Below are 27,937 nucleotides of genomic sequence, written 5' to 3' on the forward strand. Positions count from 1 at the left end.
GGAGAATGTGCCTAGCGATGAAGAGACTCTCAGACCAGCAGATGGTTCACTGCTTTTTTCTGTGGTCTAACAAATAAAACAAATGTAGAATTAAGTAATTTAATTGCATATAGAGTACATCTACCTCCTGCAGTTTGTAACCAAATCTGATGTGACACATTATTGCCAACAACCTAACTCGCCTAATTGGACTGTTGGCAGTTGTAGTATATATAGCAGAACTCTCTAATGCCTTGAAGTATAGCATTTTCTCTGCTGGATCACACCAACAGTATTTCATCTTGTTAGCTAATTATCAAAAAACAGATGAGTTTAAAGAAGAGTTGGAAAGTAAGGAAAAAACTCATCTGTATAGGCAGGTGAGGTCTGGGTCCTGTCTTACAAAGCGCATTCAACATAGTGTCACAAAATCTAAACAATCAAATCTTGGTTAATTCTTTCATGACAGTGACTGGTTTATGAAGCAGCTTCCTGGTCTATGGGTATTAATTCTAACCCTGTGTTCACAACTCTTAATACCAACTAAATAGTTAGTTTTGACTCTTTGGGATTAAAAAAAATAATAATTCAATTATTTACATTGATAGAACTACACATACTTACTTGTCTGTGTCCAAGAGTTTACCAATTTTCTTACTTGGAAAATTTACCCCAAGTGAATTCAAGGTGTCCTCAAGTGAAATTCTAATGGAAAGTGGTAATACTTCAGTAATGGCACATTGTAAGGTGTTTGGCAATGGGTGCATGTCATCTTTAGAAAAAAGGTTAAAGAAGGTTCAGCTATAGTCTGGCAAATCTTTAATAACAAAAAAGATGGGACAGTCAAAACAAATTAATGATTTGAGAGATTCTTTGTGCTTCATATAAAACTGGTCACAAATTATTGGGGCAAACGCATGCACACATGTAAACTGTCCTCCATAATTTTTGCCTACTCTTGATGACATCTTTTTGTAAATACATTTTTCAAGCCATCGCTCTGTTTTCTTGAACACAACTATTTATGTAAAAAAACATTTTTGTTTTCAAATTACTATTGGCTGTATTTCAGAAGTCTTAGAAACTGTCATTCAGCTAATAATGTATAGTTCTACCAAAATTAAATGTTTGCCATTATCTGCTTACCATCCTGCTGTGATTGGCTTATTTGTTTTTATAAAATAAAAAAAAATCAGCAATATAGCAAAAACTGGTCGCCATCTACTTACCTTTTTCTTTCGCTAATGAAGGATGTTACAAGGTGTGACTTGCAGAACAGATTGAGGATGCCAAAAGAATGGTTTAAATTGATCTCAGTTTAGCAGAAGCTCTGTTTCCGTTGAAGTCCTGGTCCAGAATGAACACCACCTTCCTGTTTTTATGGCGTCCCAGGTGGAAGGTGCAGAATCTTCTTTGAGCTAGGCACCATCCTCGAACACCTTGTCGGAACTGCGGTGGAGAAAAAAGAAGTGGTTAGCGACTGCATTCCCTCTTGTCCACAAGTGGTACTACTTACCATTTCAAAGCCTGGAAGGTGGTCCCCTGGCAGATATGCATGAAAAAGGATAAGTAGATAACAGCAAAACATTCATTTTGGGCTTACTAATACCTTTAAGGCTTCTTACTTAACCGATTGACAGGATACACCCAAAAGTTCGCACACAGATTCCCATGGATTGGGTTCCTTAACACTAGGCTGAAAAATACAGTAAAGTGGACTCACATAATTTATCAGCCTTAGAAATTTGGTTTATGACAACATGCTGTACTCCACTGGGATCACCTTGAATCACTCATCATGTAACACAGCAACTGGTAGAATTCAGTTGAATAATCAATATGCAAGCAACTCATCATTACACCCTAAATTTTCATAATGTACAAATGCAGTGTGACAGATAGGGGGGCGCTGTCATCCCCTTGAACCCTTAGACCAGACGCCAGACACCATATAAAAGTCCAAATAATGAATTTATTATAATAATAATGTGCACAAAGCACACTCCACTCTACAATACACAATACAATGATCAATAAACCTCCATACCTCTCAGCAGCTCAGTCACCCTCCTCCCTACTCGGCTCACTGCTGGCATATCCCACAGTCCTTTCAAAGTCCTTGACCCAGAAGTGCTTCTGATCCCCCCAGTCCATGTGATTCTTAGCACTTCCAGGTCAGATCAAAACTCCTCTTTTCTTCAGCCCGGAAGTATATCATCTCTTCTGTTCCCATGATTGTGAATTACTTTTGGGCTATATGGAAAGTACAAATCCCCTGCAGCGTCCCCTAGAGGCTCCCACGGTATCTAGCAGGGCTGTGTAGAAAAACTCCAAGGTCCATGATGTCCTGCTGGAATTCAGGGCACCTCCATGTTGCCAGGAGGGGTCCATCTGGCGGTGTGGGGGTATTGGCCGGCCATATACCACAAGAGCTTTTGCAGGATTCAGTCATAAACACCCTTCCCAAAATATAAACCTCAGACTCATTTTTGACAAAAATGAGCACAAGTTCACCAAACTCCAAAACATCATAATTCTTGATGATTTGAAACTGAACATTTTTGTACATAATTGGTACATATTCAAGGAAACCTTAACATTTGACTTCTGATGTACTTAATACCTCTTAGGGAGTGTAAAACACAGAATTTTAAAGTTTTTCAAATGAAGGACACATCTTTTAAAACAACTGTTGTTGCTCTCAAATTGCAATATCCAAATTCTGATAAGATTGACAAATTTCTAATCATTCCAAGAATGCAACCTGAAATGCAAAGATTTTAGGAGTACGGATGAAAGTACATCTTTAAGCTGAAGTATCACTTGCCAAACAGTGTCTTCAGGTTTAGCAGTTTAATTCCCAATTAAAACTGGCAAGGGCCTTAGAAAAACCCAGTTTTGATTGGATTCACCTGTAATTTTGGACTAACTTCACCTGGCTTAGTGAAGGCATCAGTACCTCTATATTAAAGCTGAGAAATGCTTCTGTTCTATGTTAAGTATGTGAACCATTTTTTCTTCTTAATCAAGTACCTTCAAGTGCAAACAATCATCATAAGAAAGGATGCCTACAAAAATGTCATGGCCAAGACAGTGTGGCATAGCAGACTGGTAAAGAGTGTAGTTTAGTAAAGTACTGAAATCTGATTTGAATTTTCCGCTTTGAACTTTCTCATTTTGCAATAAATCAAATGCATAATTGTAACTGTCGATAGTTCTCTGTGGCACAGTTACATTGGGGCCACCATCCTAAACTTCAATTTTGGTAATAAAACAGTATCTGCTAAAGAATTCTCACTGAAATTCTCAGTAAACCCTCTATACAATGGGAGCCCAGATTATCTGCAACAATGCAATACACAGTTCCATTAATGACTGCATCTTCCGAAGCAGCAATGTCATTCTTTTATAAGACTTTCAGATCACATACCAACTAAGGAAAAAAAAACTTGCTGTGGCCAAAATCTTTGATACACGCCTCTGTACATAGCAACACAAGCTTTATATGATCTACATTAGTTTAAAAATTAGGAGGTAAATTAACAAGAGAGTGGTACATGGCTAGCACTTCGTTCTTCTTTCTTTTACCTCAATGGATTCACCATTTCAAATGCAACTTGTTATAAAATGGATTTTTCACATGAAAGGTAATCCTGGAAGAACCTGTTGGACTTAAATATCTTACCATCACCAATATCACAGAGAACATCTGCAGGAAGGGCTTACTGAGATATTCTTTTGGGCCTGAGCTCTAGTAAGCATTTCAGTGTTTCTTTCACCGGTACATTATAATCACATTTCTTTATTCCCCTCTCATCTCTTCCTAGAAACACTTTCTGGGTTCTGTATAGTCCAACAGTTTCTTAAATGCCAGTGTTCTTGAATGTAAGGTTCTCATAGGCCATGAATGGCATGATGAGAATAGGTCACTTTGTTTACCTGCATCTAAAATTTTTGAAACAACTTCATCTGATAATGAAAGATCAGGTTTATTCAAAGTATTTAAATTTATTCAGTCTATATGTCTCTCCTAACTTGTGCATTTTCTTTATTTCTTCCACTATATTCTGGGTTACTAATATAGGTAAAATAAACTGCACTTGAGGTTTCATGTAAATTAGCCATATATTTTCTAAGATACAAGTTATTAATGTTTTCTGATAGCTCCATGGTCATGTCTTCTAAATCTTTCTCACTTGCAGATGCAAAAGAATCTGTGGAGTCAGCTTCAGTCCTGCCACTGTATGTCACCTGAGACTGCAAAGGTCTGTGCGCATCAATTATGTGACCTACTGAGCAATGTCTGTGCTTTCTAGGCATATGCACTAAATGAAAATTTAACAGTGAAGACACTTCAGCACCTTCCATTGGACAGTTTACAGTCTGGCCCCCAACAACATGCTCCTAAAGATGACTTAGAAGACTTGATAAATAATGGAACTCTCTCACATGGTGAATTACAGCATTTTAAAACTACTGTTTTGCTACTAACCATTGACAGAACAGTATAAAAATGTTGGTGTCTGTAAAGTGATCTGATCTTAGGGAAAATGGCATGTCGCATATGATAAATCTGTTAAAGTTATTTGTGATTTCCACAGACGTGCTTATTTTGGGTGGCGCAGTGGTAGTGCTGCTGTCTCACAATCCTGAGTTCACGTTCCGGGTTCTTCCTGCTTGGAGGTTTCATGTTCTCCCCATGTAGGTTTCCTCTTGCAGTCCAAAGATATGTAGGTTAGGTAGATTGGTTTTGCTGAAATGCCCCTAATGTGTGCTTGTATGTGTTCCTGCCTTGCACCTTGGGCTAGCTGGGATAGATTCCACCCCCCCAATGACCCTGGTCAGGATTAAGCAGCCATAGAAAATAGTATGGCATGTGTTCAAATTGAGCAAAATACTATAATATATTAGAAAAAATGTTTAATTTGACAAAGTAAATCTATAAATTGTAAGTTTGGTCTATTTATTCAAGAGGTTTCCCATTTAAATAAGCACATTTACAGACTTTAGATAAACCAACTGTACTGAAAATTGTGGTTGCTTCATTTCTGTTATTTGGGGACTAGATATGATATTACTTAGCAAATCATCATATTTCATTAAAATATTAAAACTAGTGTTAACTTTTTATTGCAATGTTTTCAGACTTTATGGGGTATTTTAACAAGTGCCTCTGTAGTGTGTTCTATATTAAAGACTGGCTGCAGCTCCTTCACAAACATTCCTGCTAGGCTTCTTATAATTTCTATAGTTCTGCAATTGTAATAAAGTGGTGGCTGGCTCAAGCCTTAAATTCACTAAAGACAAATCGTGAGGGTATGAGCAACTAAAGATTTTGCTTTCAAATAAAAACCAGACAAATGCTGCCTAATAAACAAACATAAATACCAGCTAAATGCTGACTTCAAATTGTCTTTAGTTCAGGACATCTGCAAATTGGTCAGCACATTATGGCAAGTGCTGAAAGATGCTGCCTGTAAGACTCTCTTGGAAGATATGAATTTGAGGATTAACATTGCACAAAACATGTAGCAATTGGGCTGTTTCAGCTGACTTTTCAAAAATTTCATATATTATTTAAAATGAGTGAAAAATGCATTGTCTTTAAATGATAGTATAAAAAGACTACTGAAAGGGTAGCTCTCTATTAAACCAACAAATGTGCTAACAGGCTTACAGTGTTAGCCCTTGAATTTTACTGACTAGTTTAATATAATAATTAATTAATATTAACATAATAATAAATATAATGAATGTGTCTAAACATTTACAGATGATTCCAGTTTACCATATCCTTACTAGTAATGCAAATAATGCAATATCACCATTCAATCAATCCAAGGTGCCAGTTTTTCCAGATAGGGATTGTGGAGAAATTTTTTTTTCGCATGCCAGGAGCAAATGCAAAGAGCATAATCATCGAGTCATTGATAGTGATGAGCAACAGTATTTGTAAAGTTTGAACCTAAGTTTTAATGTAAGCCCACTGGAGAGATGCTTATACTTTGAATAAAATTAGCCTTTAGCAATTCAAAGTGTACAGCTGCAGTCCTGTTCAATTAATCGTTTAATTTTATTTTGCCATGTCTGTTTCTCCTATTATTACTACTTTAAAGAAATATTATCTAAGTTGTAGCCTATGATGTTTTGAGCCCCTAACTCCTAATATTTATGATGGTTGGTGCTAATGCATATTGTCATGTCTGTTTTAAGTCTCTTAAGTTCATACTGCATACGTCTAATTAAAAGTATTAGATGCCTTTTACCTTGCAGGACTCTGTTTGAAACAGCCAAGGTATTCTGAGAAGTGTGCAGGAGGAATGACAGAGGGGTTTAATTTCACAATCAGTTTCACCTTATACAGGTGTATTGCTTTTTCAATTAATATTTTGTTTTTTTTTATTATTTTAAAGGTAATGTTTTTCACTGTTTCACATTATTTCCAAAAATATATATTATTTATTTTTTGTCGGATGTTACGAGAACACAATGTATTGTGAAATCTTTATAGCAATATGTATTGAATGTGAATTAAGTGTTTCGGGAAAAATGTATCTTGCCTCAGGTGGCATTATTTGACATGCTGGCCCTGAGTAGGACGTTATATAGATAAGGATTATATGTCTGTTCAGATGGATGGGCTTGCATAAGTCAATCGGAATGAAATTGCGCCAGATGGAGGCACCTAGTATGATGGACTGAAATTCATGAAATTTGAAATCGCCTGAAGCCGCATCACAGCACACTTTAAAGGTATTCTTCATACATGTACAATTTTCCATTGCTTCAAAGTTAGACCTGGAAAATCATACAATGATATTTGTGTGAGGAAAATAGAAAATAATAAGGTGGAACCTAAAGCTTTTCATTTGATGATATTAGTGAATTCATTCTGCCCTGAATTAGATGTTTAAATGTTAGTTTACGTGGCACAGATGAGCACTATAGAAGTTTACATACTGTAAAAGTTTTTAATTTTTACTAAATTTCAGTTGAGGAAAAAAGTCATTGCAATTATGTATTTTTCATTGTGTTAAAGCTTTAAAAGAAATGCAGCTGATTAAAATAAAAAGTTTGATTTTGTATTGTGATGTATTGGATGAATTTCACTCTCAAAAGTGAATTATGGCAAAATATTCACAATTTGCCTTTTAAATATGTATAATACTGATTTAATCATTGTAAACTTACCTGATTTGAAACCTAAAATACATTTCCCTGTAGCAAAAATATAGAGTGAAACAAAGAATTTTCTCCAAGGACAGATATGAATTCAAAAATGGTAGAGTATCAACTATAGTACAGTATTTCAAGACATTACATGTTGTAAGTACTCACAGCTGTCTTTGCCAGAAGAAGTAGCGACACATTTTACACTTCCATATACATAATGAGTGTTATCTGTCCCCTGAACACGTAGAGGCGTAGACAGGTTGTCAATAAATCCAAGGTCCAACATCCTTGAAATGTTCTGTCGGCTTTGATTAGTTTCTGGACTAACTTCAGTTCTTTTAAAGGGGAGGTAAATTCTAAGGGGAAAATTCAGTTGTGATAGCACAATCAACATTCATGGTAGTAACTCTTGGCAACTATAGAGGAGGGGGTTCAGGATGATAAAGTGTTGAAAAAAAAGTATCTGTGTGACAGCCAATCTAAATGCGATTCACAGTGTGGCTGTCAAGTGAGTACACACAGTAGCTTTAGAGATTAAAATCTTTTTCTTTAATATTTACTCTATAGACAGTTCATTTACATTTGTTTCTAGGACAAAGTGATTTAAAACCACAAAAAAGCTTAAATAAGAAAACCATTCACACGGAGTATTTAAAAGTCTTGGGCTCTTCACATCACCTGGTGAAGGGCTGAGATTGGCAGATGTTTACTAATTTCAGTAGCCCAAAGTCATTAAAAGGCATCGCAAACCTTAAGCATGGATTACTGGGGGATTGGCATGTAGCACACACTGTTAAATCAATCTTCCAATGAGGCAGAGAATGTTTTAGATTATTTGGCACTGCCTGGTAGAGTGCATTCTAATTCCTAGGATAATAAAAAAAATGGTGCTAAGAAAAATAAATTAGTAAATTCAAACTCTGTTAGGCGTTTGTCTTAAAAAAACTCTTACTAAGCATAACATTATCCATCGTCTAACCCGCTGAATCCGAATAGGGTCACGGGGGTCTGCTGGAGCCAATCCCAGCCAACACAGGGCACAAGGCAGGAACCAATCCTGGGCAGGGTGCCAACCCACTGCAGGACACGCACAAACACACCCACACACCAAGCACACACTAGGGCCAATTTAGAATCACCAATCCACCTAACCTGCATGTCTTTGGATTGTGGGAGGAAACCCATGCAGACACGGGGAGAACATGCAAACTCCACGCAGGGAGGACCCGGGAAGCGAACCCAGGTCTCCTAACTGCGAGGCAGCAGCGCTACCACTGCGCCACCGTGCCGCCCCGCATAGCATTATATAGCACTATATACAATAGGTATTTTTGTTTTGATCAAATTCATAATGTAAAACAAAGCCATCCCTTTAATTGAAATACATGAGGGTATACAGTATATAAGAACTTTTTCAGACCTGCTTAATTGAGTTCCAGGCAGGTTGAATTTAGAATAGAACAGCAGATTATCACGTAACCTTATACATGTTACAAAAGTTTGGATATTTTTACATCTTAATGCGTCCCTGACTGTCTAAAGACTGCAGTTGTTAAATCCCTGTTCAAAAAAAAAATAACCTCGATTTATCTGTCTAACTCAAGACCAATTTTTAACCTTTCCTTCGTAATAAAATGTTAGAAAGTAAGGTTTTTAAGCAGCTAATTGACTATTTGGTTAAACATTCTGTTCTTGACAAGATTCAGTCAGTTTTCAGAACAATCATTGTACAGAAACTGCAGAGATTAACTTAGTAAATGATTTGTGGATTAATGCAGACAGAGGCTATATATCTGTCCTTGTATCTTAGACTTGAGTTCAGTATTCTTATAAATTGCCTTAGACAATGAGTGGGATTCTCTGGCAGTCTCTAGATTTATATACTCATATTTAACAGGTAGAAAATTATTTGTTAGTTGTGGTGATTGTATGTAAGAGATCCATGACATTATACAGTCATGGCCGAAATTATCGGCACCCCTGGAATTTTCCCAGAAAATGCACCATTTCTCCCAGACAATTGTTGCAATTACAAATGTTTTGGTATGCACATGTTTATTCCCTTTATGTGTATTGGAACAACACAAAAAACAGAGAAAAAAGCCAAATCTGACATCATGTCACACAGAACTCCAAAAATGGGCTGGACAAAATTATTGGCACCTTTTCAAAATTGTGGGTAAATCGTTTTATTTCAAGCGTATGATGTTCGTTTGAACTCACCTGTTGCAAGAAACAGGTGCTGGCAATATGGAAATCACACCTGAAGCCAGTTAAAATGGAGAAAAGTTGGCTCAACCTTTCTGTGCCACACTAAGCATGAAGAACAGAAAGAAAAGCAGAGAATTGTCTGAGGACTTGAGAACAAACATTGTGGAAAAATATCAACAATCTCAAGGCTACAAGTCCATCTCCAGAGATCTTCATGTTCCTTTGTCCACTGTGCGCAACATAATCAAGAAGTTCACAACACATGGCACTGGACGTGGACGGAAGAGAATAATTGATAAAAGACTGCAACGAAGGATAGTCCGAATGGTGGATAAACAGCCCCAAACAACTTCAAAACATATTCAAGCTGTTCTGCAGACTCAGGTTGCAACAGTGTCAGCTTGAACTATCCGTTGACATCTGAACGAAATGAAATGCTATGGCAGGAGAGCCAGGAGGACCCCACTGCTGACACAGAAACATAAAAAGCCAGACTGGAGTTTGCCAAAATGTACTTGAGGAAGCCAAAATTCTTCTTGGCGAACGACTTGTGGACAGATGAGACCAAGGTAGAGCTTTTTGGTAAAGCTCATCATTCTACCGTTTACAGAAATGGAATGAGGCCTACGAAGAAAAGAACACAGTACCTACAGTCAAACATGGTGGAGGTTCTAAGATGTTTTGCTGCCTCTAGCACTGGATGCCTTGACTGTGTCCAAGGCATCATGAAATCTGAAGACTACCAAAAGATATTGGGGTGCAATGTAGGGCCCAGTGTCAGAAAGCTGGGTCTGCGTCAAAGGTCATGGGTGTTCCAGCAGGACAATGACCCCAAACATACCTCTAAAAGCACCCAGAAATGGTTGAAGACAAAGCGCTGGAGAGTTCTGAAGTGGCCAGCAATGAGTCCGGATCTAAATCCGATTGAAAACTTATGGAGAGATCTCAAAATTGCTGTTGGAAGAAGGCACCCTTCAAATCTGATTGACCTTGAGCAGTTTGCAAAAGAAGAGTGGTCGGAAATTCCAGTTGAGAGGTGTAACAAGCTTGTTGATGGTTATAGGAAGCGCTTGATTTCAGTTATTTTTTCCAAAGGGTGTGCAACCAAATATTAAGTTGAGGGTGCCAATAATTTTGTCCAGCCCGGTTTTTGAGTTTTGTGTGAAATGATGTCAGATTTGTCTTTTTTTCTGTTTTTTTGTGTTGTTCCAATGCACATATAGGAAATAAACATGTGTATAGCAAAACATTTGTAATTGCAACAATTTTCTGGGAGAAATGGTGCATTTTCTGGGAAAATTCCATGGATGCCGATAATTTCGGCCATGACTGTATATGGTATACCACAAAGATCTATTCTGATTTCATTGCTCTTTTCAATCTACATGCTTCCATTAGGCCAGATTATGTGAAAAAAAACAAGGTGAGCTACCACTGTTATGCAGCTGACACACAGGTTTATTTATCGATAGCACCTGATGACCCTGATGTTTTTGGCTCTTTGATCCAATGTCTTAGCAGTATTTCTGATTGGATGAGTAATAACAGTCTTAAAGTAAATAAGGAGAAGCCATAAATCTTAGTGATTGGTGAATATGGAAATAGTAAGGGTATTAAGACATAAACTTGATTCCTTTGTTTTAAATGTCAAAGCAGAGTTAAAGAATTTAGGGGTAATCATTGACTCTGACCTAAAAGTTAAACCATATATTAACCAGATTACTAGGACTGCATTTTTTCATGCTATTTACGAAGCACCAAGATGTGGCAGGAGACACAAAATTGCAACCGGAAGTATAACATGAATAAAATTGTACTTCACAAAAAAATTACAACAAAAGCAAAACAATGAAGACTACCATAAAGCCTTTGTATTGTAGTTTATTTTCCAGACTAGTGTATAGGGTTTGTCGTGTTTTTTAAATGTATATGCTCTTTCTTTGAGCTGCTAAAAATTACTGTTGACCCAAGAATGCATTTTGCCAAAATCTATTTTTTATCTGCCTTCTGAATACCCATTATGGAAATTAAGATAAGAAGAATAGATTTTAAAAAGGATGACTATTATTATACATATTCCATATCCAGTTGGGAAAATAACCAAGAATGCAGCTGATCGAAAATGTATGAGTTACTAGCAATCACCACCTAACTGCCATTGTATAGCTGCCTAACCCATCATTACAATTCCTTATATACCGTATAAACTCAATTATAAGCCGACCGAAATATAAGCCGAGGTACCTAATTTTACCTACAAAAACTGGAAAATCTTATTGACTCAAGTATAAGCCTAAGGTGGGTAATGCAGCAGCTACTGGTAAGTTTAAATAATCAAAATAAATACCAATAAAATTATCATACATTAATTGAGGCTTCAGCTCATTAATTGAGCACACAACCTGGAATGAGTCTCACAGAGGTTGCAGCAGTTCTCCTACCACCCGCAGACCAAACCAGGTACAGTGGACCCAAAGTAATTTCCCCCATTGGACTGTATGTAAATACAATTAATTCATTCCAGACCATACAAACTGTATGTAAATATATATATATTTTTAAAGATTTTTAAGCACAAATATAATTATACCATAAAATGCACAGCGTAATAGGAAACTTAATGTAAAAACATTGAATAACACTGAGAAGACCTTGAACAACAGAGAAAACTAACACTGCAAGAGTTTGCGCTATAGCACTACGAACCACTCGCTAAAAATACTTTTTTTAATGAGTTTTAAGCACAGGGAAAAAAATGAACATTTGAAAAACATGTAATTTAATAAACCATCAAGAAAAGTAACATTGCAACAATGCACACTACGAACCGATCGCTGTAAACAGAAGTGAAGTGGGGGTTAAAATCTAATAGAAAAAAATTCTTCATTAAATACAATGAGGTGTCAGAGATGGCTGGGGTGGCAACCCGGCCGGGACACCTAGGAAGACCGGAGGAGGGCTTACGTCTTCCCCAGATCATGTGGGGGCCACGGGTACAGAGTTTTGAAGCTCCACCCTGTAGCGTCCCCATGCCATTGGAGCCCTGGACCTCAGCACTTCCGCCACACCCAGAAGTGCTGGGAGGAAGAAGAGAGGGGACACCCGGAGTCCTTCCGGGGATGCAGCTATCTCTTCCGCCACACTGGGGCGTGTCCGTGGAAGATTGCCGGAACCCACCTGGAGCACATCCGGGTGCTATAAAAGAGGCCACCTCCCTTCATACGATGGTGAGAGTCGGGAGTGGAGTGGACGAGGCCTCTGGAGGAGGAAGGAGGCGGCCTGAAGAAGGAAAGAGGCATTGGTGTTGGCCAGGACTTTGGAGACTTTTGGGGTTTGTGCGCAATTTGAACTTGTAAATAATGTACAATAAATGTGTGTTGGGTGACATTAATGTGTCCGCCTGTCTGTGTCTTGGCCGGCTTCCACAGAGGTTAAAACAATGCTTGAATCTGTTTCTTTAAAAACAAGCCCGGTGCATTTTTTTAACTGCCTTCTCGGCCTTATGCGGCCAGCCCTCTCTTTCTCTCACTCTCTCTCTTTCGCATGTATGTGTGTGTGCGTGCATGTGTGTGTGCGTGCATGTGTGTGTGTCTGTGTCTCTCTTGCTCTCTCTCTCGCTGCACAGGGAATGCACAGGGAGAGACTGAACACATGTGGAAATCATCGGCATGCACAAACCGAAAGGGAAACTGGCTTGTTCATATACCGAGTGTGTGGTCATGAAAAGATGCAAAAGTTTGGCAAACTTTTTGGTCGTAACCCGATATATACGTTTCAGAGACGTTTGTGAACCAAGGTTCCACTGTACTGTACACTTCAGCTTTCTGTCGGGTTGGTGGGGGCAGCGGGACCTGGCTCGAATATAAGCCAAGGGTGATGTTTTTCAGCACATTTTGGGTGCTGAAAAACTTGGTTTATATTCGAGTAAATACAGTATATTGGATCCATGAGAAGTAAGAAAGTTAACCACCCAAAAGGAACAGTTGATGAAGTAGTATTTATTATAAATCAGAATAGATACAGCACATCAGACATGTGGGTTGTAAAAATTAGTGCCTTGGTTTTGTGAAGTAAAGGTTTAAGGAAACACTAGGTTTAAACCAAATTATTTAAGCCTAAAGTAAATTTTATATTTATACCAGTACCTTTAAATGTGTTTTTCACTACTGTATTTATCTAAAGGGAATCTGCAATATATATTGCTTTAATGCTTATGAACTCCTGAATTAAGTCTTTCATGTTCTTAGAAATACAGTATATTAAGGCTGTTAAGTTGAATCATTCTTAGGAAACTGAGCTTATCAATAAGACTTGACTTCAAAGATAGTTTACTCACTAGTCTTTGCCTGTGTTCTGAGTCACCACTGAGTAACCATTAAAGGAGATACAGACTATTATAAATGGAATTGATATATTATGCATACAGAATAATAAACTATAAGTTTGAAAATATTTTTTTATTTTGCATCGTAGCCTGATCTAAAAACATCTTGCAGAGATGTATTCTATCATGCCTTTATTAGGAAATTATTTTTTTAAAACAGCTCTTTTCTGCAAAAGGAGAGGAGTGAAAAACACTGAAATTGAATCATAAATTAATAAACAAATATTGGTATTATGCAAACAGCATGCTTCTGAGTCACCAGAAATTTTAGCACCTTCAGGGAATATCTAAAGAAAACTGTTGTTAAAAAGCCTATACGTAACCTATCACTCATCTGAAAATCAAGCTGTAAAGAAAACACACAAGAGAAATAAGGGACAAAGTTAATTAAAGACAAAATCACTCTGCAAATGTACAATAAAAAAGAAACAACTATGTAAAAGTATTAAAAAAGTGTAAAACATATCCAATAAACGGAAAGTTCTATCATGCTTTCATGGCTAATAAGACCATGTGACACTGTCTGATGACACGACATGACAACCATTAAGCTACACCTTTTGTGCACTTTAATGAAGTGGGAGCCATTTTGGATATCTGAACCAATGTAAGATCACTACACTAATGGCCAATAATACAAAATGAATAATAAATATAATTAAAAACTAAATAAATAAAAAGCATAAAATGCACTGAACTGACTCTGGGACATAACAGACCACAAAAGGATTGAGCAGTAGCACAAGTTAAAAGCAACTAAATTTGTTATTAACTGAAGATTTTATTTTTTATGAACAAATTGTTCTGTCCATCATGTTGCAATGGTTTAATTATTGTTTTGGAATATTAATTATTCAGTTGGATGTACTAGTTAAAAGTTTCTCACAGTTGTGAGGTTTCAGTATGTAGCCTATTCTGCACATGTGACAGTACTGACCCTATAAACCTATTCTTGTTTTCACAATGGGTGAAGAAAAAATACTTATGGCTTCTAGATTATTAATTTAATTTTGGGAGCAACACTACTTAAGGCTCTTTGATCCAATGTCTTAGCAGTATTTCTGATTGGATGAGTAATAACAGTCTTAAAGAAAATAAGGAGAAGCCATAAATCTTAGTGATTGGTGAATATGGAAATAGTAAGGGTATTAAGACATAAACTTGATTCCTTTGTTTTAAATGTCAAAGCAGAGTTAAAGAATTTAGGGGTAATCATTGACTCTGACCTAAAAGTTAAACCATATATTAACCAGATTACTAGGACTGCATTTTTTCATGCTATTTACGAAGCACCAAGATGTGGCAGGAGACACAAAATTGCAACCGGAAGTATAACATGAATAAAATTGTACTTCACAAAAAAATTACAACAAAAGCAAAACAATGAAGACTACCATAAAGCCTTTGTATTGTAGTTTATTTTCCAGACTAGTGTATAGGGTTTGTCGTGTTTTTTAAATGTATATGCTCTTTCTTTGAGCTGCTAAAATTACTGTTGACCCAAGAATGCATTTTGCCAAAATCTATTTTTATCTGCCTTCTGAATACTCATTATGGAAATTAAGATAAGAAGAATAGATTTTAAAAGGATGACTATTATTATACATATTCCATATCCAGTTGGGAAAATAACCAAGAATGCAGCTGATCGAAAATGTATGAGTTACTAGCAATCACCACCTAACTGCCATTGTATAGCTGCCTAACCCATCATTACAATTCCTTATATACGTATAAACTCAATTATAAGCCGACGAAATATAAGCCGGTACCTAATTTTACCTACAAAAACTGGAAAATCTTATTGACTCAAGTATAAGCCTAAGGTGGGTAATGCAGCAGCTACTGGTAAGTTTAAATAATCAAAATAAATACCAATAAAATTATCATACATTAATTGAGGCTTCAGCTCATTAATTGAGCACACAACCTGGAATGAGTCTCACAGAGGTTGCAGCAGTTCTCCTACCACCCGCAGACCAAACCAGGTACAGTGGACCCAAAGTAATTTCCCCCATTGGATTGTATGTAAATACAATTAATTCATTCCAGACCATACAAACTGTATGTAAATATATATTTTTTTTTAAAGATTTTTAAGCACAAATATAATTATACCATAAAATGCACAGCGTAATAGGAAACTTAATGTAAAAACATTGAATAACACTGAGAAGACCTTGAACAACAGAGAAAACTAACACTGCAAGAGTTTGCTTATAGCACTACTTAACCACTCGCTAAAAATACTTTTTTTAATGAGTTTTAAGCACAGGGAAAAAAATGAACATTTGAAAAACATGTAATTTAATAAACCATCAAGAAAAGTAACATTGCAACAATGCACACTACGAACCGATCGCTGTAAACAGAAGTGAAGTGGGGGTTAAAATCTAATAGAAAAAAATTCTTCATTAAATACAATGAGGTGTCAGAGATGGCTGGGGTGGCAACCCGGCCGGGACACCTAGGAAGACCGGAGGAGGGCTTACGTCTTCCCCAGATCATGTGGGGGCCACGGGTACAGAGTTTTGAAGCTCCACCCTGTAGCGTCCCCATGCCATTGGAGCCCTGGACCTCAGCACTTCCGCCACACCCAGAAGTGCTGGGAGGAAGAAGAGAGGGACACCCGAGTCCTTCCGGGATGCAGCTATCTCTTCCGCCACACTGGGGCGTGTCCGTGGAAGATTGCCGGAACCCACCTGGAGCACATCCGGGTGCTATAAAAGAGGCCACCTCCCTTCATACGAGGGTGAGAGTCGGGAGTGGAGTGGACGAGGCCTCTGGAGGAGGAAGGAGGCGGCCTGAAGAAGGAAAGAGGCATTGGTGTTGGCCAGGACTTTGGAGACTTTTGGGGTTTGTGCGCAATTTGAACTTGTAAATAATGTACAATAAATGTGTGTTGGGTGACATTAATGTGTCCGCCTGTCTGTGTCTTGGCCGGCTTCCACAGAGGTTAAAACAATGCTTGAATCTGTTTCTTTAAAAACAAGCCCGGTGCATTTTTTTAACTGCCTTCTCGGCCTTATGCGGCCAGCCCTCTCTTTCTCTCACTCTCTCTCTTTCGCATGTATGTGTGTGCGTGCATGTGGGTGTGCGTGCATGTGTGTGTGTCTGTGTCTCTCTTGCTCCCTCTCTCTCTCGCTGCACAGGGAATGCACAGGGAGAGACTGAACACATGTGGAAATCATCGGCACGCACAAACCGAAAGGGAAACTGGCTTGTTCATATACCGAGTGTGTGGTCATGAAAAGATGCAAAAGTTTGGCAAACTTTTTGGTCGTAACCCGATATATACGTTTCAGAGACGTTTGTGAACCAAGGTTCCACTGTACTGTACACTTCAGCTTTCTGTCGGGTTGGTGGGGGCAGCGGGACCTGGCTCGAATATAAGCCAAGGGTGATGTTTTTCAGCACATTTTGGGTGCTGAAAAACTTGGTTTATATTCGAGTAAATACAGTATATTGGATCCATGAGAAGTAAGAAAGTTAACCACCCAAAAGGAACAGTTGATGAAGTAGTATTTATTATAAATCAGAATAGATACAGCACATCAGACATGTGGGTTGTAAAAATTAGTGCCTTGGTTTTGTGAAGTAAAGGTTTAAGGAAACACTAGGTTTAAACCAAATTATTTAAGCCTAAAGTAAATTTTATATTTATACCAGTACCTTTAAATGTGTTTTTCACTACTGTATTTATCTAAAGGGAATCTGCAATATATATTGCTTTAATGCTTATGAACTCCTGAATTAAGTCTTTCATGTTCTTAGAAATACAGTATATTAAGGCTGTTAAGTTGAATCATTCTTAGGAAACTGAGCTTATCAATAAGACTTGACTTCAAAGATAGTTTACTCACTAGTCTTTGCCTGTGTTCTGAGTCACCACTGAGTAACCATTAAAGGAGATACAGACTATTATAAATGGAATTGATATATTATGCATACAGAATAATAAACTATAAGTTTGAAAATATTTTTTTATTTTGCATCGTAGCCTGATCTAAAAACATCTTGCAGAGATGTATTCTATCATGCCTTTATTAGGAAATTATTTTTTTAAAACAGCTCTTTTCTGCAAAAGGAGAGGAGTGAAAAACACTGAAATTGAATCATAAATTAATAAACAAATATTGGTATTATGCAAACAGCATGCTTCTGAGTCACCAGAAATTTTAGCACCTTCAGGGAATATCTAAAGAAAACTGTTGTTAAAAAGCCTATACGTAACCTATCACTCATCTGAAAATCAAGCTGTAAAGAAAACACACAAGAGAAATAAGGGACAAAGTTAATTAAAGACAAAATCACTCTGCAAATGTACAATAAAAAAGAAACAACTATGTAAAAGTATTAAAAAAAGTGTAAAACATATCCAATAAACGGAAAGTTCTATCATGCTTTCATGGCTAATAAGACCATGTGACACTGTCTGATGACACGACATGACAACCATTAAGCTACACCTTTTGTGCACTTTAATGAAGTGGGAGCCATTTTGGATATCTGAACCAATGTAAGATCACTACACTAATGGCCAATAATACAAAATGAATAATAAATATAATTAAAAAAACTAAATAAATAAAAAGCATAAAATGCACTGAACTGACTCTGGGACATAACAGACCACAAAAGGATTGAGCAGTAGCACAAGTTAAAAGCAACTAAATTTGTTATTAACTGAAGATTTTATTTTTTATGAACAAATTGTTCTGTCCATCATGTTGCAATGGTTTAATTATTGTTTTGGAATATTAATTATTCAGTTGGATGTACTAGTTAAAAGTTTCTCACAGTTGTGAGGTTTCAGTATGTAGCCTATTCTGCACATGTGACAGTACTGACCCTATAAACCTATTCTTGTTTTCACAATGGGTGAAGAAAAAATACTTATGGCTTCTAGATTATTAATTTAATTTTGGGAGCAACACTACTTAAGTACCTGAGTTACTAGAAAAATATATTGTTAATTTACTGCCCAGTGTCATGTGAGAAAAATGAACAGAATAAGCAACCAGAAGATGTAGACATAAGCCTAGCTAAGTTCAAAACCAGAAAATCAGTTCTATCTCTTGTCATTTATAATCAAGAGGCCAAACCTTGTAATCAAAATACCAGGGAACTAAATCATTTTACTGCAGTCACTAAACAAAGTGCAGTCTCAAAGATTTGAAGATTCTATCTTTATTCAGTTGCATAGGTGTAGTCATGCCCAGCATACTCCCAGTGTCTTGGCATAGCAACAACATTGCAACTATACATCAAAATCCCACAAAATGATTACACTCATAGTAAACAACAATATTGTCATAATAAGATGCTAAATAATTCTAGTCGATATCAAAACACTGTATTGGTGAAAGTGAACATTAGATTAAGGTTTCTCCTGTGTTAAAAACCATAAATAAAACCCAACACCAATCTAGAAATAGGCAGAACAAAATTAAGAATATAAACAAAAAATAAATCAAATCATAACAGTCAAATTCCAATAAATTATTACAAATTCAAATGACACTAATTGCTGGGGAAACCAAACTTGTTTATAGCGATAAATAGACTACCTAATAGCAAGAAAAAAAAAACACAGGCAGGCCATGGGTCTCATGTATAAGGCCGTGTGTAGAATTGTGTGTACACACAAATAAATTCAAATGAATAACATTGTGTGTAAGCAAAGTTTCACTCACTTTCCCTTTATAACTCCTAATCAACATGAATTTTAACACACATGCATATGCCTACAGCCCCACTCCGACTCATCCCAGAATTTTGCATATTTAAAAATATAAATCAATGTAAATAGCCCATTCCATTTAGTGTTTTGTTAAAAGACAATAGTAAAAAAGAAGTATTCAGATGTCAAAGCTGACATGAAAAGGAGAGTGTCTGACTGCCATAAAGATGTGCCAGAGAAAAGAAAAAATAATAGGGACATGGTGAAGAAAAAAAGGTCTATGTCGAGGTCAAATGTTGACCTTAATCTCAAAATTTCCACTTTAATCGTGTAGTTTATTTTGTCATTAAAGTAGAACCTTGTAAACTTCATCTTAAAGTCAATGTTGAATTTACTAGAATTTCTCAAAATCAAATCCCATCATAACTAAAGTAGCACATTAAATGCTTTGTATTCTATGTGTTCCCTGACCCAGTCTTAATCGCTATGTGCTTCTTAAACAGGCTTTCTCTTATGCCGACATTATACATTACATTCATGATGTCACAGCTCTCTGAATATTTTGGAATCTAAGATGTATACTTGATATCATTTTCATGAAAAATTGCATTAAAGCATGTGTTAGACATGTGGGGACACTGTGGCGCAGCGGTAGCGATGAGCTAGCACCCTGTCCAGGGATTGTTCCTGCCTCCCGTTAAGATGCCTGCTGTGATGTGTGTGTCCCTGGATGATATAATTTATTGCAGCAGTACTATATTTGTCAAACATACCAACCCCAATTCCTGTCCTTCTCTTTTCTTTCTCTACATACCCAATCACCACACAATAAACATCTGTAATAAATGAAAAACCAGCTGCAATGACAAATCTTTGTTATACATGTTTAATCATTCCATCCATCCATCCAGGGTCATGCCAGTCCCAGCAGCATAGAGCGTGAGGCAGGAACAAGCCAGTTCATCGCTACTGCTGCCCAACTGTGCCCCCATGTTTAATTATTAACAGTTGTAAAAGGCGCTATATAGCACCCGACCCGGCACAGACCACGCAGAGGCACGTGTATAAAACACACAGGCTTTATTCTTTTTTCCTTTAGCCGAGGGGCACGTCTTCCCCGTGTCCCACAGGCCCAACACAGTTCGAAAGCACAAAGCACAATTCTTCACAACCCTCTCTGCCACCACTCCCCTCCTCGTCCTCTTCCTCCCGATTCTGGCCCTGAATGGAGGGAGGTTGCCTGCTTTATAGCCCACCCGGAAGTGCTCCAGGTGCCTGACCAGCTGGCCTTAATTGCATCTCCGGGTGGGGCTGGTAAGTCATCCGATGTGGCAGCTGGCTCTCCGCAGCACCCCCTAGCAGCCACCCCATCTCCCAACCGGGCTGTGGTGGACTCAATGTCCCATGAAGCCACGGGGGAGACTGAGGAAGGACCCACGGCCAGGGAGACTGCCCCCAGTCGCCCCGGGGAAGGTATTGCACGGCCCATGGTGTTTCCCCCGGGACGTATGCAGTAGAGGCGTCTCGGCCGGGCATGGGACCCGGCTGTCTGTCACACAGTATACATTATTTAAATGCAGTTAACAATTTATTTGTAAAAAATAATATACATACTTTAATGCATTTCATCATAAAAATGATATAAAGTATACACCCTAGTTTTCTAACAGCAAACAGCTCCTAGAGGACAGCTTTTGGAAATCTAAATCAACTTAGTAGCCAGTCATCATCATCTGTAAATTTGTGCTGTCTTCTATTAAAACAAATTGAATTCCCTTATTGTCATTGTATGGGACAATGAGATTCAATATGTAGCTCCTCCATAAACTTATTTTCTTATAAAATAATAATAAAGAAAGAGATAAATTTACAAAAATGTATAGTGCACATGGTACAAATGGCTCATAAAGTAGCTCAGGTTGTGCAATATTACACTGTGTGCACAATTATTAGGCAAGTGAGTATTTTGACCATATCATCATTTTTAATGCGTATATTCCAACTCCAAGCTGTATTAACTTGAATGCTTATTGGATTTAAGCACGTCAGGTGATGTGTATTTGTGTAATGAGGGAGGGTGTGGCCTAAGGAGATCAACACCCTATATCAAGGTGTGCAGAATTATTAGGCAGCTAGTTTTCCTCAGGCAAAATGGGCCAAAAAAGAGATTTAACTGACTCTGAAAAGTCAAAAATTGTAAAAAGTCTTTCAGAGGGATGCAGCACTTTTGGAATTGCTAAGATATTGGTGTGTGATCACAGAACCATCAAACATTTTGTTGCAAATAGTCAACAGGGTCGCAAGAAACGTGTTGAGAACAAAAGACACAAATTAGCTGCCAAAGATTTGAGAAGAATCAAACGTGAAGCTACCAGGAACCCATTATCCTCCAGTACTTTCATATTCCAGAGCTGCAACCTACCTGGAGTGCCCAGAAGTACAAGGTGTTCAGTGCTCAAAGACATGGCCAAGGTAAGGAGGGCTGAAACCCAACCACCACTGAACAAGAAACATAAGTTGAAACGTCAAAACTGGGCCAAGAAATATCTGAAGACAGATTTTTTTCAAAGGTTTTATGGACCGATGAGATGAGAGTGACTCTTGATGGACCAGATGGATGGACCTGTGGATCAGTAATGGGCACAGAGCTCCACTCCAACGTGGAGGTGGGGTACTGGTATGAGCTGGTATTTTTAAAGATGAGCTAGTTGGACCTTTTGCATTGAAGATGAACTCAAAATCAACTCCCAAACCTACTGCCAGTTTTTCAAGACACTTTCTTCAAACAGTGATACAGGAAAAGACCATGATTTTATGCAGGCCAATGCTCCATCACTTGCATCGAAGTTCTCCACAGCGTGGCCAGCCAGTAAAGGCCTTAAAGATGAAGGAATAATGACATGGCCCCCCTTTCTCATCTGACCTAAACCCTATCGAGAACTTGTGGGCACTTCTTAAACGCTAGATTTACGGGGGAGAAAAACAATACACCTCTCTGAAGAGTGTCTGGGAGGCTGTAGTCACTGCTCCACAAAAAGCTGATCGTCAACAGATCAAGAAACTGACAGACTCCATGAATGGAAAGGCTTATGACTGTTATTGGAAAGAAGGGTGGCTATATTGGTCATTGATTGATTGATTTATTTTTTTTGAAATGTCAGAGATGTTTATTTGTAAATTTTGAGGTGTTTGTTTATTATTCTCACTATAACAGATGAAAATAAACAAGTGAGATGGGAAAATTTTCATTTTTCCTTTAGTTGCATAATAAATCTGCACACTAATAGTTGCCTAATAATTGTGCGCACATATGTATTCCCCTGATGATGTTCACACTCACATTTCCGTTGTGAAACATTCAGGTTTCAGGTTTATTAACATTTTGGATTGACTGATAGCACTGTGTTTGTTCCATATTAAAATTAATCCTCAAAAATACAACTTGCCTAATAATTCTGCACTCCCTGTATAATTCTAGTGCAAGTTTACAATAAGGTAATTGTAATTATAAGTACAAACAATTCTACCGGGAGCACTTGATAGACTGTTTGCCAGATTGGACAAGTTCAAACAGACTGTACACATGAGTAAGTGAAATCCATACAGATGTTGATGGCTTTCCTGAGGCAGTGTGTGTTATAAATGTCCTTCGGGGCTGGAAGCTACAGGTATATCCTCTGCTGTAACCTGTAATCTTCTGCGCTCTACAAACAACCTTTGCAGCTGTGATACCACACACACACACACCCATACAATAAGCATGTTAAAATACTCTCAATGGTGCAATAAGAATAACAATGCCAAAACAGCTATGGTATTTGGAATAGTTTGTCCATTCCATGCATCATTACATTATTACAGAATGATTACAATCAAATGCCTTAAATTTGTAAATGATATGGAATTAATTTTGTTGTATTTGATAAAGTCCACATCATGGATGTGAATCTAAAAAACAGTAGCACTGCTCTGATGCAGGGTGCAGGCAGTTTACAAAAACCAAGCAAAAAAGTGCGTATGCATGGTGTGAGGCTACTGTGAAAATGTGCATGGCTTTATGCCATGTTTAGTTTTTATTCATCTCAAAGTGAGCATGGAAACGGGTATATGCAAAATTTTAGTATGCACACGCCGTTTATACATGAGACCCCATGGAGAACGTGCTGTATGAATAATTCACTACAGTCAGATTAATTCATAAACAAGAAGCATAACCATTCTTTTCCTTTAATGGACTGCATGAAGAAATGGTTGTTAATCTAAACCTTTGAGTGAGTTTGCTAGAGCTTTACACAGTATATTTACCTTAGTATTTTTAATGTTATGCTAAATTGCCCTCTACCAATGTATCTATCTATCTATCAAAGTAATTACATGTTTATTTTGCTCATTAGAGATTTTTCCAATACACTTGTTTTAATTTCTCATTACTTTTGTCCAAAGTTTACTGTTCCTAATGATTCTCTCAGTTTATTGTAGAAAATAGATTGCAGCCAGTCATAATAGTAGCTGATTGAATTGCTGTGTAAGAGATGAGCAGAAGACATCTGCGCAACTGCATATGAAGTGCCTCGGTATATGTAGACAAAATTTGTCAGAAAGGACTTCAGATGGTGTCTTGTAATATTTGCAATATGCAAACAGTCTTTTAACAATACATTAAAATGGTTTATCTCATGATTAACTTGTTAGTATTGACAAACAAGCTTTATGACCCAATCAGAAATAATTGCCATATTTACATATAATTAATATCCATCCATTATCCAGCCCTCTATATCCTAACACAGGGTCACGGGGGTCTGCTGGAGCCAATCCCAGCCAACACAGGAACAAATCCCAGGCAGGGCGCCAGCCCACCACAGGACACACACACACACCCACACACCAAGGACAATTTAGGATTGCCAATGCACCTAACCTGCATGTCTTTGGACTGTGGGAGGAAACCAGAGCACCCGGAGGAGACCCACGCAGACATGGGAAGATCATCAAGCTCCACGCAGGGAGGACCCAGGAAGCGAACCCAGGTCTCCTTACTGCGAGGCAGCGGCACTACCACTGTGCCACCGTGCAGCCCCATAATTAATATATATATAATAAATAATTGCCATATTCAGCATAAACAGTTTACAGTTTACAGTGGATTTCAGAATTAACATTTTGAGTAAAACATTAAATCGGCAGACATTAGAAGCAGATGTATAGGCTAATTCTGGTCATTTCCTGAGATAGTCAATATTTGTCAATCATGAGGAACATTTTGGATTGGTCCCACAGTATCATTGGCAAGCTTTTTCTAAGGAGTACTTGGAATGGGTAACAGAGAAACATTTGTGCTGGCAGTCTTATGTTGTTGGCAAGTTGTGCATTATTTTATAGGAGTTTCCACTCGAGAGACCATGTCAAGCCACCAGTGTAAATCTCTGATTCTGTGCTTTGTAAAATCCCTTGATGAGCAGCATGTCCAAGATGAATCATTTTAGACTGTAATTCTAGTGGTTCAATGACATAGAGAGTGCCAAGAATAACTAGACATACTGCATTGCCAACTTAGTCAGAATTCTGAAAATATGTTACAATAGCAGGGTCATGTAATTTCAGACTAAAAGGCCATGTTTTGTCCATGTCACTTTTAGGATTTTGGAAAGCAGCGTATGCAACATAAGCTTAATGTTCTGTTGTTGTATGATAATTTCAGACACTAGTGTGACTATATCTATGTCAGTTTGTCATTATGGCGCTATCGCAACAAATCCCAAGTAAGATAAGCAAGTAGTCTTATTTTCAATACTCAAAAGTGCAATTTTATCTAGATAGCACTTGACACCATCCTGTCTTGCCAGTATTGGGAAACATTCACTGAAATGCACTTGGAGTTGATGATGTACCATAGGGTACCTTTGTGAACTGAGAAAGCCCACAATGCATAACAAATACATTATTGTTTCTGCTGCTCTCTTGTAGACAGACCTACTCAATAGTCAAGACTTTCAATGATTAATGGGAGAAACTATTCCAACTTCTCAAAGCTACAAGAAAGCATTTTCAATGTGTAGTAAAATGTTTATTATAAGTCACCACAGTTTGAATTGGGTCCACAGTGATCTGCCTAATTGTTTTTTTTCTGAATAATAACTAAATGTGACATCCTAGTAGAAGAGTGATTTCTTCTCTATAATACCTTCAATTTTAAGAATTGTAGCTTGTCAAAGACAGAAGAAGGTAAATGATGAAGTTTTCTGTTGGACTATCGTAATATTTTGGTGGAAGTAAACTTAATGTATAAGTCCTTTAATCTTGGTCTTGTTGCTGTAATCATGGATGTAAATGTAGTTGACATTGCATTTGGCTGAATTTAATTATTTTCCTGTGAAATCTCTCCTGTGTATCTCCTGTGTAACTTCTGTGTGATTCTTAGCCTTGGCAAGAATACATTAATACATACGACCAGACATATAGGTTTCTGTATAAGAGTCATTAGGTGCACATTTGGCTCTGTAAGTGATGCATGTCTGAAGTCATCTCTGCAAGTAAATATGTTCAAAGCGGGTGATCATCCCACACATTGCAGTCATCATTCACAAAAGGTTCTTTCACTGTTATACACCATATAGTAGCATCTGTGCTAGGAGCATTGAAATCAGCACAGTAACTTGCATGTAGTTGCAGCACATTGAAATACTTCAGAAATTCAGAACACTGTCAGCATTTAAACTATTGTACTGTATTTAGGTATTTGTTCTATTAACAATGTGCATTTAAGATTCACTACTGCAGCATACTCTAATCTGAGTCTATGATGGGGACTCAGCTACTTGTATACATTAAATATATCCTTCTAACCTAGTTTTTACAATGTTAAAGATTTTTTTATTAGCAGCAACAGTGTTAACAACAGCATCTTCATGTTCAATTTGTCAAGTAATATCAGTTGCCATAAGATCTCTAGAAGATCTAGAAGTAAACACTAAATGTACTTGTCCTCTTTACTATTTATCATATCATCTACTAGTGCTGTGCAAAGCAATAATGTTAAGAAAAACTGACTGTTTGAATGTTCATTGAGAAATGCATTTCTTTCTGTGGTGGTATTCAGTTTTGGTATGAAAACGTCTCTTAAGAGGCAAGGAAGTAGGAGTATCATTGCTATTGGAGAGAGTGTGAAATACAGTATACACTGAGCTTTAGCCTCTAGACAGTGCTCTAGCAGAGTATTTTTGTCTGAAACCAGGCTATCAGCAAATGAAAAAAGTTGCTATTAGATTTTCTAATTGATGAATTAATTGACATGGCAGTTTAAATAGTATTTTCAAGGAACACATGAAAGCATTAATATTCTAATATGGCCATTTTAATCACTATTATATTGTAGTGTTATGTTGTAATGTAGTATGGAATAAAGATAGCAGAAACCTTACCAGGTTTGATTCCTCCATCTTTCCACTTTCTCTGTCTGACCTATCATCAATATGATTACCAGAATATATTACAAGGTTGCTATTAAAAAATGAATAAAACCTTTATGAACACATCAATTTTACATTTGATTAATTTTGCTTGTTTATTTTAGTTTACTTCCATGCTTTATACAACACTGTAAATTGTGAGGTCACAGATTCCATTATGACTTCCACTTAATGTGGAATTTCAAGAAAAATAACTTAATTTGCCTAAAATCCAGTTTTAGAAGTGTGTTAACAATTATACTATTGCAACAAGCATCAAGATGGAAAGACAGATACACAATGAATGAGAGTTATGCCCAGCAACAAATGATTCACAGTCGTGCTTCTAGGAAACTCACCTTCCCACTGTTAAAGCCAAAGGAGACTCCTCTTGAAAATGACAACTTCCTAAAGCAGCCAGAGCTATTCCAGTCTTGCAGTGTCCTTGATCATCCTCCAGCGTCGTGTGTCATGTACCTTTCCATTCTCCCATGATCATTTGCGAGGCTATGTTTATAGTGCCCTGGGAGTCTCCACCTGCCTTCTTGGACTTGTAAAGTGCAACCAGAAAGTTCCAGGGATTGTCAGCACACTTGTGAATATCCTGCCGTCAATCACCTCCCCCCTCCAGCCTCCATCCATCTCCAGGATGACAATGTTGACTACTACAGTATGTTAGGATAGCATATATATGGAGAACGTGTTGTATGAATAGTTCACTACACTCAGTTTAATTTATAAACAAGAAGCATAACCATTCTTTTCCTTTAATGTTCACAGGACTGCATGAAGAAATGTTTGCTAGAGCTTTACACAGTATATTTGCCTCAGTATTTTTAATGTGATGCTAAAATACCCTGTATTCAGCTAAATACGAACCTAAAATTATTATAAAAAACTACAATCGTAGATAATCTAGGAGTGAGGCTTTTAATGTATGTATAATCAAAAAGGTAACAGTCACATTGAATTTTTTCAATATGAAAATATTGGCAGAGAGAACAAAAAAATGTCTTATTTGATGTCATTTAAAATTCTGGATTGACCTCCACATGACTT

General features: G+C 37.3%; 1 long non-coding RNA gene across 1 annotated transcript; it reads right to left on the reverse strand.

Moving 5' to 3' along the window:
• On the reverse strand, positions 1-27,443 carry LOC120533601. The gene is made up of 4 exons (XR_005634566.1): positions 27,238-27,443; positions 1,209-1,428; positions 604-684; positions 1-66 (listed from the first exon to the last, which is right to left on the reverse strand). It is a non-coding gene; the product is annotated as an uncharacterized LOC120533601 (long non-coding RNA).
• Between the last annotated feature and the right edge of the window lie 494 nt (positions 27,444-27,937).

Source organism: Polypterus senegalus, chromosome 8 (genome assembly GCF_016835505.1).
Source record: "Polypterus senegalus isolate Bchr_013 chromosome 8, ASM1683550v1, whole genome shotgun sequence".
Taxonomy (NCBI): domain Eukaryota; kingdom Metazoa; phylum Chordata; class Cladistia; order Polypteriformes; family Polypteridae; genus Polypterus; species Polypterus senegalus.